The 18860-nt window shown below is 41.5% G+C and overlaps 1 protein-coding gene across 1 annotated transcript in view; it reads right to left on the bottom strand.

Moving 5' to 3' along the window:
- The window catches only part of LOC129041403 (putative uncharacterized protein FLJ44672), a 72480-nt gene that overhangs the window by 40673 nt on the left and 12947 nt on the right, over positions 1-18860 (bottom strand). Inside the window, exons 3-6 of the mRNA XM_063668342.1 lie at positions 18621-18731; positions 6304-6487; positions 4899-4957; positions 2384-2468 (exon numbers count right to left, since the gene is read on the bottom strand). The gene's annotated coding sequence lies outside the window, so the exon portion shown is untranslated. The remainder of the gene's footprint in view (positions 1-2383; positions 2469-4898; positions 4958-6303; positions 6488-18620; positions 18732-18860) is intronic.

Genomic DNA, 18860 nt, shown 5'->3' with positions numbered 1-18860 from the left:
AAAGAAAAAAAAAAAAAAAAAAGTGATACTAATAAAGCTAAAACTGTGGCTTAACCCCAATAGGAGCCTGCTGGGATTATGCTAAGCAAAAACTATTCCACACAGAGCCACTCTGACCATGCTCCTCCCTACACCAGCTATCATACAGATATGCACCACTGGTATGAGAACTCCCTTCTACAGAGGACACTGACTGATTCAATAATAGGCTGATTTAGTCATTCAACCAAAAAATATTTGCTGAGCACCTTTCTAGGTATTTAGGTATACAAGAGAACAAAACAGACAAAATCCCTTCCCTCATGGAGCTTACGTTTTAGAGAAAGAGGAAGAGGAGTCAGATATCAAATAGGAAATATGAGTTGAGGATATATTTTATGCAGAGCAGCCTGGAGTCCCTTGATAAGGTGACTTCTGAGCAAAAATCCAAAGCACTGCAGAGTGAGCCATGCAGACACTAGGGGAAGAATGTTCCAGGCAGAGGGAACAGCAAGGCCCAGAGACAGGACAGGGTCAAGCATGCCTGGCATGTTAAAGGAAACACCATGAGCTCAGTGTTTATGCAGAGGAGTAAGAGCAGGAGAGTAGCAGGAAGCAGTGAGACAGGTCGTAGGGGCCAGATCATGTAGAAAACAAAGCCACTCGAGAGTTTGAACAGACAGGTAAACATGTTCTGAATTCCACTGTAAAAGGATTGTTCTAGCTGTTGTACTTAGAGTAGACTGGGAGGGCGGGGTGGCTCAAGCCTGTAATCCCAACATCTGAGAGGCCGAGGCAAGTGGATCACTCGAGGCCAGGACTTCAAGATCAGCCTGGCCAACATGGCGAAACTCTGTCTTTACTAAAAATACAAAAAATTAGCCAGGCCTGGTGGCTCATGCCTGTAATCTCAGCTACTAGGGAGGCTGAGGCAGGAGAATCACTTGAACCCAGGAGGTGGAGGCTGCAGTGAGCCAAGATCAAAACATTGCACTCCAGCCTTGGTGACAAAGCAAGACTCCGTCTTAAATTAAAAAAAAAAAAAAGAGAGAGAGAGTAGACTGAAAGAGGCAAGCATGGAAACAAGGAAACCAGTTAGGAGACTACGGAGATAATCCAGGTGACAGATGATGGCAGATGGGTCCAGGGTGGCAGCAGTGAGGAGTGAAGAGGGACAGACTCTGGGATATATTCTGAAGTTGAATCAACTGGACACTGGAGGACAGGATGATCTTGGAAAATCTTGGGACTACTGCAGAATGGAATGAAGCCAAATGGCACTAAATTCCAACATATACTGTGAAATCCTGGGATCAGGGATTTGTTCACCTCTGTCACCTACTGTCCCACCCAGTACTTGGCACATAATGGGGATATAAAAATCTTCAATTCTTGAATGAATAAATGTAGAACTGAATATTTTACAAAGCCAAAAACCCTGAAATTTGATAGGTCACTAGGAGACCAAAAAGCATCTGGTACTAGATATATTTTACTAACAATGGATCCCCTCCCCTGAGTAAATCTATTTCTCTTTTTTCTTTTTTTTTTTTGAGACAGGGTCTTGCTCTGTCACCCAGGCTGGCAGTGGTACAATGTTAGCTCACTGCAACCTCTGCCTCCCAAGATCAAGCAATTCTCGTGCCTCAGCCTCCTCAGTAGGTGGGACTACAGGAACCCACCACCATCCCCAGATAATTTTTTTTGTGTGTATTTTAGTAGAGATGGGGTTTCACCATGTTGCTGAGGGTTGTCTCAAACCCCTGAGCTCAGGCAATCCACCTACTTTGGCCTCCCAAAGTGCTAGGATTACAGGCATGAGCTACCACACTCAGCCTGAATCTCCTTCTTTTTATAAAAAAAATTCCCTTTATAACTTATTTCACAGTAGTAAGCAATGAAGCTGATGAACAACTTCACATAAATACAGTTGAAAATCTGAACAACTTGGCCATTTCCCTGAGAGGCCAGATGTAGTCAACAAACCTCATACCACCTCAGTAACTTCCAACTAAAATACAGGAATAAATGTTACACAAGTAGTAAGCTCATGTTCTTATAAATAGTAAATCATGTGCCAGGCACCGTGGTTCACACCTGTAATCCCAGCACTTTGGGAGGCTGAGGCAGGTGGGTCATCTGAGGTCAGGAGTTCAAGACCAGCCTGGCCAACATGGTGAAACCCCACCTCTACCAAAAACTACAAAAATTAGCTGCATATGGTGGTGCGTGCCTGTAGTCCTAACTACTTGGGAGGCTGAAGCATGAGAATCCCTTGAACCTGGGAGGCAGAGGTTGCAGAGAGCCGAGATCATGCCACTGCACTTCAACCTGGGCAACAGGGCGAGACTCTGTCTCAAAAATAAAATAAAATAAAAATAAAGGCATATACGATGTCACTTACATGGACAGGTGTTCAGGGCTTGTGTGGAGGAGTTATGGATGAGGACGAAAGTCGACTTGGAGACAATGGAGGCTAACTGGAGTTACTGGATGAAGAAAGGAGGGAAAGAGAGAAAAGGAAAAGGGTAAAGGGAGTGGAAAATTCGCCTCAGTGTAGAGGTCATCTCTGATTGCTGACAAAGGAAAATGTTGGAGAAGGTCTGAAAATATTGCTAAAGGTTGGTAGTTTCAGAAAATCTTGTAATATTTCCTTCACTTTAAAAGAAAACTCAGCTCAAAGGTTTAGTAGCAGTTGTTTCTTTTCCCCCATGGATTTCAGAGTAGTTGAACCATTCAGCCACAGAAAATAACTCCAGTATCAACCCCATTGGAGTACTACCAATAAAGACATGGGACTCTCCTCCTCTGAGGTCGAGCGCTTCATTCACTTGCTGCTCAGCCTCCTCTTCTGCCCATCCTCACCTCCTTTTCTGGCATCTGTTCCTCCCATGGAGGACTTCACAGCCTCCTCACAGAGCCAGGTGCCACCTCCCACTCTTCGAGGCTCCATCACCTGCCTGGCTCCACTGCCTTCTCACGTGTGACCTCTACCTTTCACCAAGCTGAGGACACAGTGCACCCATGGTGTGTTTAAGGAGACAGTTCTGATGGCCACAAAATTCTGTCATGTGGTCTGTGATTTGAATTGTCCTGTCCAAAGACTAATGCATGGTCCACGGTCAGGCCAAGTAAGGTTATGTTAAAATGACAAACCAGCAAGTACCTTTAATTCCTTCCAAGATCTTTTATGAGTGGGAGAAAGTCGAGTGCTGTTAGTGATGGCAAGAGTGGAGATTCTCCTTCTGGTGACACCTGCTGCACTCTGGTGACGATGGCAGGTCCAGCACTGCTCCAGCACCAAATCCTTGCAGTGTCTTCTATGGCACTTGCACATTCTTTATGTAATACAGGCTTCACATTCACGGTTTCTGTAATCACTGTCACATCTGCCCCTAATGAAAGCGGTGACTGTACTCCTCACAACCTTGAATTTGAGCTTTGTCTTCAGAAATGAAGTTTTCTACAGGTTTCATCATCTTCAGACCAATGCAAACTGAAGATCTACCTCCAGTAATATTTTTATTTCTCTATTACTTCCCTTAGCAAAAAATGTGTAACTTCCAATCTTAAATTCTTCACCAATGCTTTGATACTTTGGCTAAATCAAAAGCATACTGAGGGCATGGTGTGGTGGTTCACACCTGTACTCTCAGCACTTTGGGAGGCCGAGGTGAGCGGATCACAAGGTCAGGAGTTTGAGACCAGCCTGGCCAACATGGTGAAATCCCATTTCTTCTAAAAATACAAAAATTGGCCAGCCATGGTGGCATGCACCTGTAATCCCAGCTACTCAGGAGGCTGAGACAGAAGAATTGCTTGAACCCGGGAGGCGAAGGTTGCAGTGAGACAAAATCATGCCACTGCACTCCAGCCTGGGAGACAAAGCGAGACTCCATCTCAAAAACAAAACAAAACAAAACAAACAAACAAAAAAACCCGTGCTTAACCTATGAGTTAAGCACTGAGTTTTGTCTTCTCCACTGCAGAACTCCTGGACAAGGATAATTTTCTTACCCTACTACAGAATTTCTCAACCACTTTCCATGCCATAATCCACAAAAAATCTATTTGGCACACTGACTGACCTTAAGTAATTGCCCCCAGGTACTGTGAGAGCTGAAGGAGCAGTATTTCAGGACACACCCATTAACCCAACTTGAGAACATTTATTCACCTTAGTATTCATGAGAATGATTAACTGCACAAATTTGTAAACACCTAATACATACACATAATTCATACTTGATTCCCAACACTTATTTCCTGACAATACAAAACTTCATACTAAATGGCCATTTATTAGTTCTTGGCAACATAAGTTCCTAAGGTAGTGGATGATCTACAAATTGTGGCCAATTACTCTGACAATGCACAATGGCAAACAAAAAGATGGGAAAGAAAGAAAGGTACACTTACAGCTCTAATAAAGAAACTAGGCCGGGCACGGTGGCTCATGCCTGTAATCCTAACACTTTGGAAGGCTGAGGTGGGCGGATCACTTGAGGACAGGGGTCCAAGACCAGCCTGGCCAACATGGCAAAACCCCATCTCTACCAAAAATACAAAATTTAGTTGGGCATGGTGGCATGCACCTGGAATCCCAGCTACTCGGAAAGCTGAGGCAGGAGAATTGCTTGAGCCTGGTTGCAGTGAACCTAGATCACACCACTGCACTCCAGCCTGGGTGACAGAGTGAGACTCTGTATCAAAAAAAGGAAGAAAGAAAAAAAAAAGCTTGGGTTACCCCTACACTGCATCTGTTCATATTGATAAATCACAGAGTGCCTATATTGAGCTTCTGCAAAAGATTTCTTGGGGAGGTGAAGGAAGGAGCAGTTCCATCATTTTAAAACATTAATTTTTAAAAGCTTCAAGATTAATCTGTGCTTTTAAAAAGGATTTCACAACTATCTTACCTGTTGTATTTGTTCTTGGCTGAGTGACTTCAGTTGTATTGTGAGTAAGAAGTTCTGGTCTGTAAAAAGAGTTGATATTAATATTATAATAAAACATTTAGAAGATATTTACAGGTCTTTCTCACACAGCTTTGCACTGCTAACTATTATTATTTAAGAAAGAGTCTCATTCTGTCATCCAGGCTGGAGTGCAGTGGCACAATCCTGACTCACTGCAACCTCTGCCTCCCATGTTCAAGCTATTCTCCTGCCTCAGCCTCCCAAGTAGCTGGGACCGCAAGTTTGCACCACCACACCTGGCTAATTTTTGTATTTTTAGTAGACACAGGGTTTTGCCATGTTGGCCAGGCTGGTCTTCAACTCCTGACCTCAGGTAAACCACCCACCTCAGCCTCCCAAAGGGCTGGGATTACAAGCATGAGCCACTGCACCTGGCCAGTTTTTAAACATAATCCATTTTGCCTTCATTTTACAGTGAAAAAAAATCATTTTGGTGACTTGAATTTTGAAAATAGCAATTTTCAGACATTCAGGTGAAACCACTGGATGTCTCCAAAGTCATCTTTTTTGTAAGATAAATATGCAAAAGTCACTTTTCCCCCAAACCAGCTCAATTATATTTCTGAATCTTAAGATGAACTGTCCCACAGCACAGCCAGAAGGTGCTTGCTGTATCATCTTAAACCTTTCCTCTCCCTTATAACTCAGTACCAACGAATATACACAGATGCACAACCTCAATCAGTAAGCAAGACTCTACCCACTTCAACATTCCTTCCACGAACAGAGAGAGGCCTTCTCTTCCTACCCCCAACACTCAAACTACCCATGTGTTTCCATTCAAAATCAAGCCAGAATAACTCTTCTAAAGGGCAGATCCAAATTATTTTAAGAGGAAACTGCTATGAGACCATTTAATGACTGCCACTGCTTCTGTAGGAGCCAAGGCCTTCCTCTGGCCACAAAAGTCTATCTAAGCAATCCCACCACAACCACATGGCACTCCTCACTCCACAAAGAATGTGTAATGTATGTGAAGATGTGAGAGGTGTGAGCATATTTGACTCCTCTCTGCCTTTACTCATATTTGAAACACACTGCCTCCCTTCTGGATGCACAAGTGACTGATCTGGGTGTGCCATCCTTGCCTTCTCCCCAAAAAATGTTCAATAAATCTTCATTGCATTTTTCTTAGTATTAAGCCTCCCAAGGACAGGGTTCTTGCTAGACCCAAATTTGCACATCTGATGCTTATACTAAATAAATGTTTGTTCAATAAATGAATCTAAATGTTAATTTTAATATAAAGAAGTCACGATGAAAGGGGAACAAAAGGCCCATCTTTGTCAAATTAATCTCTCCTTAGGGAAGACAATGAATTTGTTTCTGCAGATTATCATCTTACCTCTTCATAACAAATTTAATTCGACTGCCCTCTTGAAAGATGTTTTCCAGCCTTGGGATTCCATACCATGAGGGTCTTCTGAAAGGAATGTTTTCTGGTAGTCCTTCCACATTCAGATCATTCACATGTGCTTCAAATTTTTGGTACGATACAGCCTTGGCTTCAGTGCTCCCCAAGGCTTCAGCTGAACACAACCAAAACAATTCAGAAGATTATGTTTGTGTTGAAATCAGATTTTAGTACATTCCAAAGCAAGGTGCAGGTCAATTTTTTTTTAATTGGAAAAACTCTAGAAACATATTTACTAACTATTGAAACAGACTTAAAGCAAAGGCAAGTATAAATGACCCATCATTAGACAGATCAACGAGACAGAAAATTAACAAGGATATTAAGGACTTGAACTCAGTTCTGGACAAAGCAGACCTAATAGACATCTACAGAACTCTCCACCCAAATCCACAGAATATACATTCTTCTCAGCACCTCATCGCACTTATTCTAAAATTGATCACATAATTGGAAGTAAATGCAAATGCAAAAAAACAGAAATAATAACAGTCTCTCAGACCACAGTGCAATTAAATTAGAACTCAGGATTAAGAAACTCACTCAAAACCACACAACTACATGGCAACTGAACAACCTGCTCCTGAATGACTAGAGGGTAAATAACAAAATTAAGGCAGAAATAAAGACTTTCTTCAAAACCAATGAGAACAAAGACATAACATACCAGAATCTCTGGGACACATTTAAAGCAGTGTTTAGAGAGAAATTTATAACACTCAAGGCCCATAAGAGAAAGCAGGAAAGATTTAAAATTGACACCCTAACATCAAAATTAAAAAAACTAGAGAAGCAAGAGGAAACAAATTCAAAAACTAACAGAAGACAAGAAATAACTAAGATCAGGGCAGAACTGAAGGAGATAGAGACAAGAAAAACCCTTCAAAAATTCAATGAATCCAGGAGCTGATTTTTTGAAAAGATCAACAAAATAGGTAGACTGCTAGCCAGACTAACAAAAAGAGACAAGAATCAAACAGACACAATAAAAAATGATAAAGGTGTTATTACCACTGATCCCACAGAAATACAAACTACCATCAGGGAATACTATAAACACCTCTATGCAACTAAACTAGAAAATCTAGAAGAAACAGATAAATTCCTGGGCACATACACCCTCCCAAGTCTAAAGCGGGAAGAAGTCAAATCCCTGAATAGACCAATAACAAGTCCCGAAATTGAGGCAGTAATTAATAAGCCTATCAACCAAAAGTAGTCCAGGACCAGACAGATTCACAGCCACATTCTAACAGAAGTACAAAGTGGAGCTGGTACCATTCCTTCTGAAACTATTCTAAACAATAGAAAAAGAGGGACTCTTCCCTAACTCATTTTATGAGGCCAGCGTCACCCAGATAAAACCCGGTAGAGACACAACAAAAAAGAAAATTTCAGGCCAATATCCCTGATGAACATCGATGCAAAAATCCTCAATAAAATACTGACAAACCAAATCCAGCAACACATCAAAAAGCTTATCCACCACGATCAAGTCAGCTTCATACCTGGGATGCAAGGCTGGTTCAACATACACAAATGAATAAACGTAATCCATCACATAAACAGAACCAGTGATAAGAACCACATGATTATCTCAATAGATGCAGAAAAGGCCTTCGAAAAATTTCAACACCACTTCACGCTAAAAACTCTCAATAAACTAGATATTGATGAAACATATCTCAAAATAATAAGAGCTGTTTATGACAAACCCACAGCCAATATCACGCCAAATGGGCAAAGTCTGGAAGCATTCCCTTTGAAAACTGGCACAAGACAAGGAGGCCCTCTCTCACCACCCCTATTCAACATAGCATTAGAAGTTCTGGCCAGGGTAATCAGGCAAGAGAAAGAAATCAAGGGTATTCAAATAGGAAGAGCGGAAGTCAAATTTCTGTTTCCAGATGACATGATTGTGTATTTAGAAAACCCCATCGTCTCAGTCCCAAATCTCCTTAAGCTGATAAGCAACTTCAGCAAAGTCTCAGGATACAAAATCAATGGGCATCCCTACACAACAACAAAAGACAAACAGAGAGCCAAATCATGAGTGAACTCCCATTCACAACTGCTACAAAGAGAATAAAATGCCTAGGAATACAACTTACAAGGGATGTGAAGGACCTCTTCAAGGAGAACTACAAACCACTGCTCAAGGAAATAAGAGAGGACACAAATAAATGAAACAACATTCCATGCGCATGGATAGGAAGAATCAATATTGTGAAAATGGCCATACTGCCCAAAGTAATTTATACATTCAATGCTATCCCTATCAAGCTACCATTGACTTTCTTCACAGAATTGGGAAAAACTACTTTAAATTTCATATGGAACCAAAAAAGAGCCCACAGAGCCAAGACAATCCTAAGCAAAAAGCACAAAGCTAGAAGTATCAGGCTACCTGACTTCAAACTATGCTACAAGGCTACAGTAACCGAAACAGCATGGTATTGGTACCAAAACAGATATATAGACCAATGGAACAGAATAGAGGCCTCAGAAATAAAACCACACATCTACAACCATCTGATCTTTGACAACCCTGACAAAAACAAGAAATGGGGAAAGGATTCCCTATTTAATAAATGGTGTTGGGAAAACTGCTTGAGCCATATGCAGAAACTGAAACTGGACCCCTTCCTTACACCTTCTACAAACATTAACTTAAGATGGATTAAAGACTTAAACATAAGACCTAAAGCCCTAAAAACCCTAGAAGAAAACCTAGGCAATATCATTTAGGGCATAGGCATGGGCAAAGACTTCATGACTAAAACACCAAAAGCAATGGCAACAAAAGCCAAAACTGACAAATCAGATCTAACTAAAACTAAAGACCTTCTGCACAGCAAAAGGAACTGTCATCAGAGTGAACAAGCGAACTACAGAATGGGAGAAAATTTGTGCAATCTATCCATCTAATAAAGGGCTAATTTCCAGAATCTACAAAGAACCTAAACAAATTTACAAGAAAAAAAAATCAAGTGTTGAGATATGAACAGACACTTCTCAAAAGAAGACATTTATGCAGCTAAAGAACATACCAAAAAAAGGCTTATCATCACCGGTCATTAGAGAAATGCAAATAAAAACCACCCCAGTTAGAATGGCGATCATTAAAAAGTCAGTAAACAGCAGATGCTGGAGGGGATGTGGAGAAATAGGAATGCTTTTACACTATTTTTTGGGAGTGTAAATTAGTTCAACCATTGTAGAAGACAGTGTAGCAATTCCTCAAGGATCTAGAACCAGAAATGCCATTTGATCCAGCAATCCCATTACTGGGCATACACCTAAAGGATTATAAATCATTCTACTATAAAGACACCTGCACAAGTATGTTCATTGTGGCACTATTCACAGTAGCAAAAACTTGGAACTAACCCAAAAGTTCATCAATGATAGACTGGATAAAGAAAATGTGGCACATATACACCATGGAATACTAGCCAGGTGTAAAAAAGGATGGGTTCATGTCCTTTGCAGGAATATGGATGAAGCTGGAAACCATCATTCTTAGCAGACTAAAGAAGAGAAAACCAAAAACTGCATGTTCTCACTCATAAGTGGGAGTTGAACAATGAGAACACATGGACACAGGGAGTGGAGTATCTCACATCGGGGCCTGTCAGAGGGTGGAGGGCTAAAGAAGGGATAGCATTAGGAGAAATACCTAATGTAGATGAGGGGTTGATGGGTGCAGCAAACCACCATGGCATGTGTATAGCTAGGTAACAAAACTGCACATTCTGCACATATACCTCAGAACTTAAAAGTATAATAAAAATAATAATAATCACAAAATGCTGCCCCCAATACAAGGCCACAATTTAATTAGAGCCTATAAAACAGGACAAACAAAAATGTCACTCTGTTTCCTTCACTCCACAACTTGTATGCGTGGCTTACAATGCATTTACTTTAATATCAGTCTTGATAAACTCTGGGGCAGAAAACCAGGGGTAACCCACCTAATCCTTTCATGAAATGTCTAACATGGCCTCAAGTGTGTGGGATCTTTCTCAAGCCCCCATGCTTCAGTGCCATTTGCTGATAGCCCTTCCCCATGAGTGAAGAAGCTGTGTCACTAGTTGAACACTAGGTACAAGAGAGCATGAGAATCATGCTTGCAGCTGTAGTTAGCTGGGGAGCTAGTGGACGGCACTGCTCCATGATTGTACATTCTGAGTTCTCCCATTTTAATGATAACTGTATATGTTTTCTATCTCTGAAGATTCTAGCATTTTTACATATCAGAATCCCAAGGCTGATAAATATTTAAAAAATTAAAATAATAATAATAATAAAAATAGCCAGGCACAGTGGCTCATGCCTGTAATCCTAACACTTTGGGAGGCCAATGTGGGCGGATCACAAGGTCAGGAGATCGAGACCATCCTGGCTAACATGGTGAAACCCCATCTCTCCTAAAAATACAAAAAATTAGCCAGGTGTGGTGGTGGATGCCTGTAGTCCCAGCTACTTGGGAGGCTGAGGCAGGAGAATGGTGTGAACCTGGGAGGCAGAGCTAGCAGTGAGCAGAGATCATGCCACTGCACTCCAGTCTGGTTGACAGAGTGAGACTCCATCTCAAAAATAAATAAATAAATAACAATAAATGACCCATCATTAACAGCCAGATTTTGGCAAATTTAACTGTCCTGGTCCCAAGACAATCTTAATAACTCTAAGATCTTAAAAGACTAAACACTATTTTTCAATATCCTGAGAAAGAGAAAGAAAATCATTATAGACAATAAAGAATACAACCTAAATACTATTTGCTTTTTCTTTTTTCTTTTTTTTTTTTTTTGAGACGGAGTCTTGCTTTTTCACCCAGGCTGGAGTGCAGTAGCATGATCTCGGTTCATTTCAACCTCCGCCTCCTGGGTTCAAGTGATTCTCCTGCCACAGCCTCCTGAGTAGCTAAGATTACAGGTGCCTGCCACCACGCCTGGCTAAAATTTTTGTACTTTTCAGTAGAGTTGGGGTTTCACCATGTTGGCCAGGCTGGTCTCAAACTCCTGACCTCAAGCGATCCACCCACCTCAGCCTCCCAAAGTGCTGGGATTACAGGCATGAGCCACTGCACCTGGCCTGCAAATACTATTTGGAAGCAGCCTTTTGCTACTAACTGCTCATGACCGTAATAACCCTCCTCCATCGGCTGCTGCAAACTGGCATTTCAGGCTAAACTTTCATCTACACAGGAACAACAAGATCAATCTTCTTTACCCCTTCAACCTTGTGAGCATGCTATTAAAAAAAAAAATTTGCACAAAGAATTAATGGAATGGGAAATTTAAAAAGTAAGCAGAGGCCTGTTTAGATTACAAGAAGCATAACAACCAAAGTTAGCACATGAAGATTGTTTGGATCCAGATTTAAAGCAAAATTTTTCAGATAATAAGAAAATGAGATACTGTTCAGGTAAGAGTGAGGAAACTTGGCTAGGTGCAGTGGCTCACACCTGTAACCCCAGCACTTTGGGAGGCCGAGGTGGGAGGATCACCTGACGTCAGGAGTTCAAGACCAGCCTGGCCAATATGGTGAAACCCCATCTCTACTAAAAATACAAAAATTAGCCAGGTGTGGTGGCGTGCGCCTGTAATCCCAGCTACTCAGGAGGCTGAGGCAGGAGAATTGTTGGAGCATAGGGGGCAGAGGCTGCAGTGAGCCGAGATTACACCATTGCACTCCAGCCTGGGCGACAGTGCAAGACTCTTTCTCAAAAAAAAAAAAAAAGAAAGAAAAGGGTGAGGAAACTCAACTAAGGGCTGCATATGAGCTGATACCAAAAAATCATTGTTCATTTTGTCAGATGTGATGAGATAGTGGCTGTGTAGGAATACATAAATGCTGTTCGGGGATGCACACTGAACAGATAAAATGATGTGATGACTGATTTGCTTTACAATATTCCCACAAAGGGAGGTAAAAGAACAGAAGAACAAAATGTGGGACAATCTTAAAGATCACAGAAATTGAGGAATGGGTATTTTAGTAGTCATTGTACTATTTTCTCTACTTCTGAATAGGTATAAAAATTGTAATTTAAAAATGTAAACTAAAACAGCCAGGCGCAGTGACTCATACCTGTAATCCCAGCACTTTGGGAGGCCAAGACAGGTGGATCACATGAGTCAGGAGTTTGAGACCAGCCTGGTCAACATGGTGAAAGCCTGTCTCTGCCAAAAATACAAAAAAACAAAAAAAATCAGCCAGGTATGGTGGCAGGCACCTGTAGTCCCAGCTACTCAGGAGGCTGAGGCAAGAGAATCACTTGAACCCAGGAGGTGGAGGCTGAAGTGAGCTGAGATTTTGCCACTGCACTCCAACCTGGGCGACAGAGTGAGAATCCACCTCAAAAAAAAAAAAAGAAAGAAAAAAGTATAAATGAATTGACTAATCCCTGCTCTGAAGCCACATCCAAACAGAACTCTAAAAAAAAGATTCAAGCAATTTACATGGCGCTGTTTATATACACCTCTCCCTCACACCTCTGTAACATTTAAATATTTTGCAACATGATGGGTGGGAGTGGCTCAAAGCTGGACATGCTGGCATGTGCCTGTAGCCCCAGCTACTTAGGAGACTGAGGAGACTGAGGCAGGAGGATAACTTGAGCACAGGAGTTCTAGTCCAGCCCAGACAACATAACAAGACCCTGTTTCTTTTTTTTTTTTTTTGAGATGGAGTTTGACTCTTGTTGCCCAGGCTGGAGTGCAATGGTGCAATCTCGGCTCACTGCAAACTCTGCCTCCTGGGTTCAAGTTATTCTCCTGCCTCAGCCTCCCTAATACCTGGGATTACAGTCACACACCACCACACCCAGCTAATTTTATATTTTTAGCAGAGATGGGGTTTCTCTATGCTGGTCAGGCTGGTCTTGAACTCCCGACCTCAGGTGATCTGCCTTCCAAAATGCTGGGATTACAGGCATGGGCCACCACATCAGGTCAATCCTGTTTCTTTAGAAAGAAAGGTTGGGGAGCTGTCAGGGAGCTCACTGATGAATTATTTTGGCAATATCAACAATTGCTATCAAAACACAACTATAAAATCCAAAATTATACCTATTCCCAGATCTTTCTCCTTACTTCCAAACTCATTTATTCAACTGTCTCCTCCACCTCCACACCTCAACTTAAATGTCAACTCAAAATAAATTAATAATTAATTTCTGTGTTCTTAGATTGGCTTTCCTCTAACATCTCAAGACTTGTCTTAAATTCTTACTTAATGTTATTAGCACCAAATCTGAAGGACTCTAGTACAGAGACTCTTTGATATAAGAAACGTGTTTTTGAGAAACCACACAAAATGAAATAATTATTATAGCTGTAAAAACAAATATGCCCATAAACAAAAAACAGTAAAGGATTAAAGGCTTTCAGTCACACTAGAGAGTGATGTTAAATTAAATTATTCTGTTAATTCAAGAAAATATATAAACCTAATTCCAACGAATTTGCTATAAAATAAAAAAGAACGAATTGTTGAAGTTGAGAGTGAAAAAAGTGGAAGTTTTAGAAAGAGGTGAGGCCAACTGCAGAATGTGCTCATTACATATCACCAAGGCTGCCCCAATCACATCCCCTACCTCCCCATCCCCTTATTCTACTTAATTCTACCCCAGATCTTAACACCTTACACTGTAAATATCTCCTACTTACTACACGTTTCCCCACCAGATTGAATGCTCCAGAATGTATGGGGCAGTTCCCCCGCACCTCACTCACAGGTGCCAAATGACTGCAGGATTATGAGGCTGGAAGTAGTAAATATTTCCTCAATACTTGCAGTGGTTCACAGCAATGAAAAATCTAAGATTTCCTCTCTCCCTTTCAGGAACCTTAAAGAAAGCAGCAATACTGTCAGAGGCATCTGAAAGAGAGCAACTCGATCTTAAATAGGAGCTGGGTAAAATGAGGCTGAGACCTACTGAGCTGCATTCCCAGATGGTTAAGACTTTCTAAGTCACAGGGTGAGGGAGGTCAGCACAATATACACGTCATAAAGACCTTGCTGATAAAATGGGTTGCAGTAAAAAAGCCAGCCAAAACCAAGATAACCATGAGAGTGACCTCTGCTCGTCCTCACTGCGATACTCCCATCAACTCCATGGCAGTTTACAAATGCCATGGCAATGTCAGAAAGTTGTTCTGTATGGTCTAAAAGGTGAACCATAAAATTAATCCACTCCTGGCCGTGTGCAGTGGCTCTCACCTGTAATCTCAGCACTCTGGGAGGCCAAGGCGGGTGGATCACCTGAGGTCAGGAGTTTAAGACTAGCCAGGCCAACAAGGTGAAACCCTGTCTCTACAAGAAATACAAAAAAAATTAGTTGGGTGTGGTGGTACATGCCTGTGATCCCAGCTATTCAGGAGGCTGAGGAAGGAGAATCACTTGAACCCAGGAGGCAGGGGTTGCAGTGAGCCGAGATCACACCAGTGTACTCCAGCCTGGACTCCATCTCAAAAAAAAAAAAAAAACCACAGTATGAGAGGCTGGGCATTGTGGTTCATGCCTACAATCCAAGCATGTTGGGAAGCTGAGGTAGGTGGATCACCTGAGGTCACAAGTTCGAGACCAGCCTGACCAACATGGTGAAACCCCATCTCTACTAAAAATACAAAAATTAGCTGGGCATAGTGGCAGGTGCCAGTAATCCCACCGACTTGGGAGGCTGAGGCAGGACAACCACTTGAACCTGGGAGGTGGAGGTTTCAGTGATCTGAGACCACACCACTGCACTACAGCCTGTGTAACATGAGCAAAACTCTGTCTCAAAAACAGAACAGTAAGAGAAAACTGAAGCTGAGTCCTACCCATTGTATTTACTTTCCTAAATAAAACATTATAAAAAACATTACTCAGTAATATAATTTAGTTGAAGGGGAAAAAAACAGACTTATCAAATTTTTTTGCAAAAAAGCTGATCCATCACTTTCCATCATTTAGTGATTCTGGCATACCATATTCCTTCCCCATCAAAATCACAGGAACACAAGTTTTCTCAATCTAATGGGTTTAATAACTTGGGTTATTAAATATTATTATAAAGTAGGCAGTATTTTTCTTTCCTGTGACTATTTTTTTTTTTTTTGAGATGCAGTCTCGTTCTGTCACACACGCTGGAGTGCAGTGGCACGATCTCGGCTCACTGCAAGCTCCGCCTCCCGGGTTCATGCCATTCTCCGGCCTCAGTCTCCTGAGTAGCTGGGACTACAGGCGCCCGCCACCACGCCCGGCTAATTTTTTGTATTTTTAGTAGAGACAGGGTTTCACCGTGTTAGCCAGGAGGGTCTCAATCTCCTGACCTAGTGCTCCACCCGCCTCAGCCTCCCAAAGTGCTGGGATTACAGGCATGAGCCACCGCACCTGGCACCTGTGACTTATATTATTTCTAAGATCCAGAATGTATTTATTACCGAAACAATGCTGACATACACTGCACAAAAAAAGAACCAGACATTCATTAAAGCTAGGAAAAAGCAGAACTCAGTGTGTTCAAGAACCACTAGCAGGCAGGACAGGTTGTCTCATGCCCGTAATGCCAGTACTTTGGGAGGCTGAGGTGGGCAGATCACCTGAGGTCAGGAGTTCCAGACCAGCCTGGCCAACATGGTGAAACCCAAACTCTACTGCAAATAAAAAATTAGGCAGGTGTGGTGGCAGGTGCCTGTAATCCCAGCTATTCGGGAGGCTGAAGCAGAGAGAATTGCTTGAACCCAGGAGGTGGAGCTTGCAGTGAGCTGAGATCACACCACTGAACTCCAGTATGGGCAACAGAGGAAAACTCCACCTCAAAAAAAAAAAAAAGAGAACAGCAAACAGCTAGCAGGTGCCATTTGCTATGGGGAGACTAGGGATATGATCTTGCTGGCAATCCTTCCATTTTAGTAAATCTAAACAGTGTGATCCCATTCTTTTTTGTCTGCACTCCATTCTAGAGCCAAAACAAGAAAATCAATCATATTTCTATTTCTTTCAAAACACACTTAACAATTAAGAGATGATACGCATGGCTCCATGCTCTAAAAGGAACCTTCTTATGTCCTGGGTATCGTGGACATTTGATGAATGCTTGTTCAGTTGGCTAGTGTAGACTTCAATAATAAACTGTTCAGTGCATAATGTCAGATAAATCTTGCATCTGAAAAGCAGGACAAATATTGTTCTTTTAGTTCTGTCTACCCATAAATGCAACACTTACATGTATTTATAATGGGTTAATAAAAAGAAAATGAGTTTATTGTTCAAGAGAGTATTAGAATTTTGACAACATGAATTCTCCTGTCCTGGAAAATTAATTAAAATTATTTAATTTTAAATAATTAAAAGAGGGATATTATTTCATGTGAAAGGTACCATTAAAAAAATCATTGTTAAGCATTAAATAATTATTTCACATAATCTTCTAATCTGACTTAAGACTGCAGACCTACTGCCTGAAGCTGGTTTATCAAGTTGTAAGTCTTCACGTGTTGAATTCATAAGTTCATGTCTGAAGGGTGAGAATACTTAATATTCACTAGGCAATATTCAGCAAAGTAATATTCACTGGTGCATATTTTACATTTCATTACCAAGGGTGGCTTTGAAAAAAAAAAAAGACAGGCTGGCCATGGTGGCTCATGCCTGTAATCCCAACACTTTGGAAGGCTGAGGCAGACAGATCATGAAGTCAGGAATTCAAGACCAGCCTGGCCAACAAGGTGAAACCCTGTCTCTACTAAACATACAAAAATTATCCAGGCGTTGTGGCAGGTGCCTGTCATCCCAGCAACTCAGGAGGCTGAGCTAGGAGAATCACTTGAACCTGGGAGGCAGAGATTGCCGTGAGCCAGGATCACACCATTGCACTCCAGCATGGGTGACAACAGCAAAACCCCAGCTGAAAAAAAAAAAAAAAAAAAGAAAAAGAAATAGAAATATCCCATTACTTTAAGGCAATGTAGATACAGCCAGAATTTCTACAGAAGTCTGAACCACATTATAAAGCCAGAAAAACATACTAGCTAATATTATTTAATACATATAGCACTAAATGGAAGAGGTAATATTTTCTTTTACTCCTTTTTTTTTTTTGAGACAGACTCTTGCCCTATCACCCAGGATGGAGTGCAGTGGCAGAATCTCGGCTCACTGCAATGTCCGCCTCTTGGGTCCAAGCAATTCTTCTGTCTCAGCCTCCTGAGTAGCCGGGACTATAGGCACCCGACACCATACCTGACTAATTTATATATTTTTGTAGAGATGGGGTTTCATCGTATTGGTCAGGCTGGTCTTGAACTCCTGACCTCAGGAGCTCCGTCCACCTCAGCCTCCCAAAGTGCTGGGATTACAGGCGTGAGCCACCATGCCTGGCCGGAAAAGGTAATATTTTCCAAACATATACATTAGCGTAACCTTATTGGACTTATAAAAATAACTTTTTTTAGTAACAGAAGCAGAAGATTCTCCTGAACTGCATCATTTCAGCTAACATTTATTTACTTAAGATTAAAATAATATAACAGCTATAAAAAGTCAAGAGGTAGCCAGGCACAGTGGCTCATGCCTGTAACCCAAATACTTTGGGAGGCCGAGGCAGGTGAATCACCTGAGGCCAGGACATTGAGACCAGCCGGGCCAACATGGTGAAACCCCATCTCTACTAAAAATACAAAAATTAGCTAGGCATGGTGGCAATCACCTGTAGTCCCAGCTACTAGGGAGGCTGTGATGGGACAATCACTTGAACCTGAGTGGTGGAGGTTGCAGTGAGCTATGATTGCACCACTGCACTCCAGCCTGGGTGACAGAGCAAGACTCTGTTTCAAAGAAAAAGTCAAGAGCACGGAGAGTATTAAATTCAGACATAACCAATGGTGTATCATCAGAACAGCTCCATTTTTTTTGCTATCATTATACGTTAAGGTCAATTAGCTAAACACGAATATTTGTACTAAAGTTTTAAGTGTACCATATAACACATTATTGCTGACTTAGGTTTAATGTCCTTTGCCGTACAATATACCTGAATATCATACTTATATATCACAACAAAAGTATCTTTCCCTAAGGCAATTACCATTAATACTGCTTTAAAGTTATAAAATGTGGGCTGAGGTGCGGCTCACACCTGTAATCCCAGCACTTTGGGAGTCCGAGGCAGGCAGATCACAACGTCAAGAGATCAAGACCATCCTGGCTAACACGGTGAAACCCCGTCTCTACTGAAGTACAAAAAGTACCTGGGCGTGGTGATGCACCCCTGTAGTCCCAGCTACTTGGGAGGCTGAGGCAGGAGAATTTCTTGAATCTGGGAGGCAGAGGTTGTGGTGAGCTGAGATTGCAACTCCAGCCTAAACAACAAGTAGGAAAGTTTGTCTCAAAAAAATATATATATATAAAATGTGAGAATTGTTTTTATAATTTTACAACACCTGAGCAATACTGTCTTTAAACTAAATAATCTAATAAATCACCATCAC

Source organism: Pongo pygmaeus, chromosome 6, assembly GCF_028885625.2.
Source record: "Pongo pygmaeus isolate AG05252 chromosome 6, NHGRI_mPonPyg2-v2.0_pri, whole genome shotgun sequence".
In the NCBI taxonomy this organism is placed as follows: Eukaryota; Metazoa; Chordata; class Mammalia; order Primates; family Hominidae; genus Pongo; species Pongo pygmaeus.
This window is presented reverse-complemented; position numbering and strand designations above follow the sequence as displayed.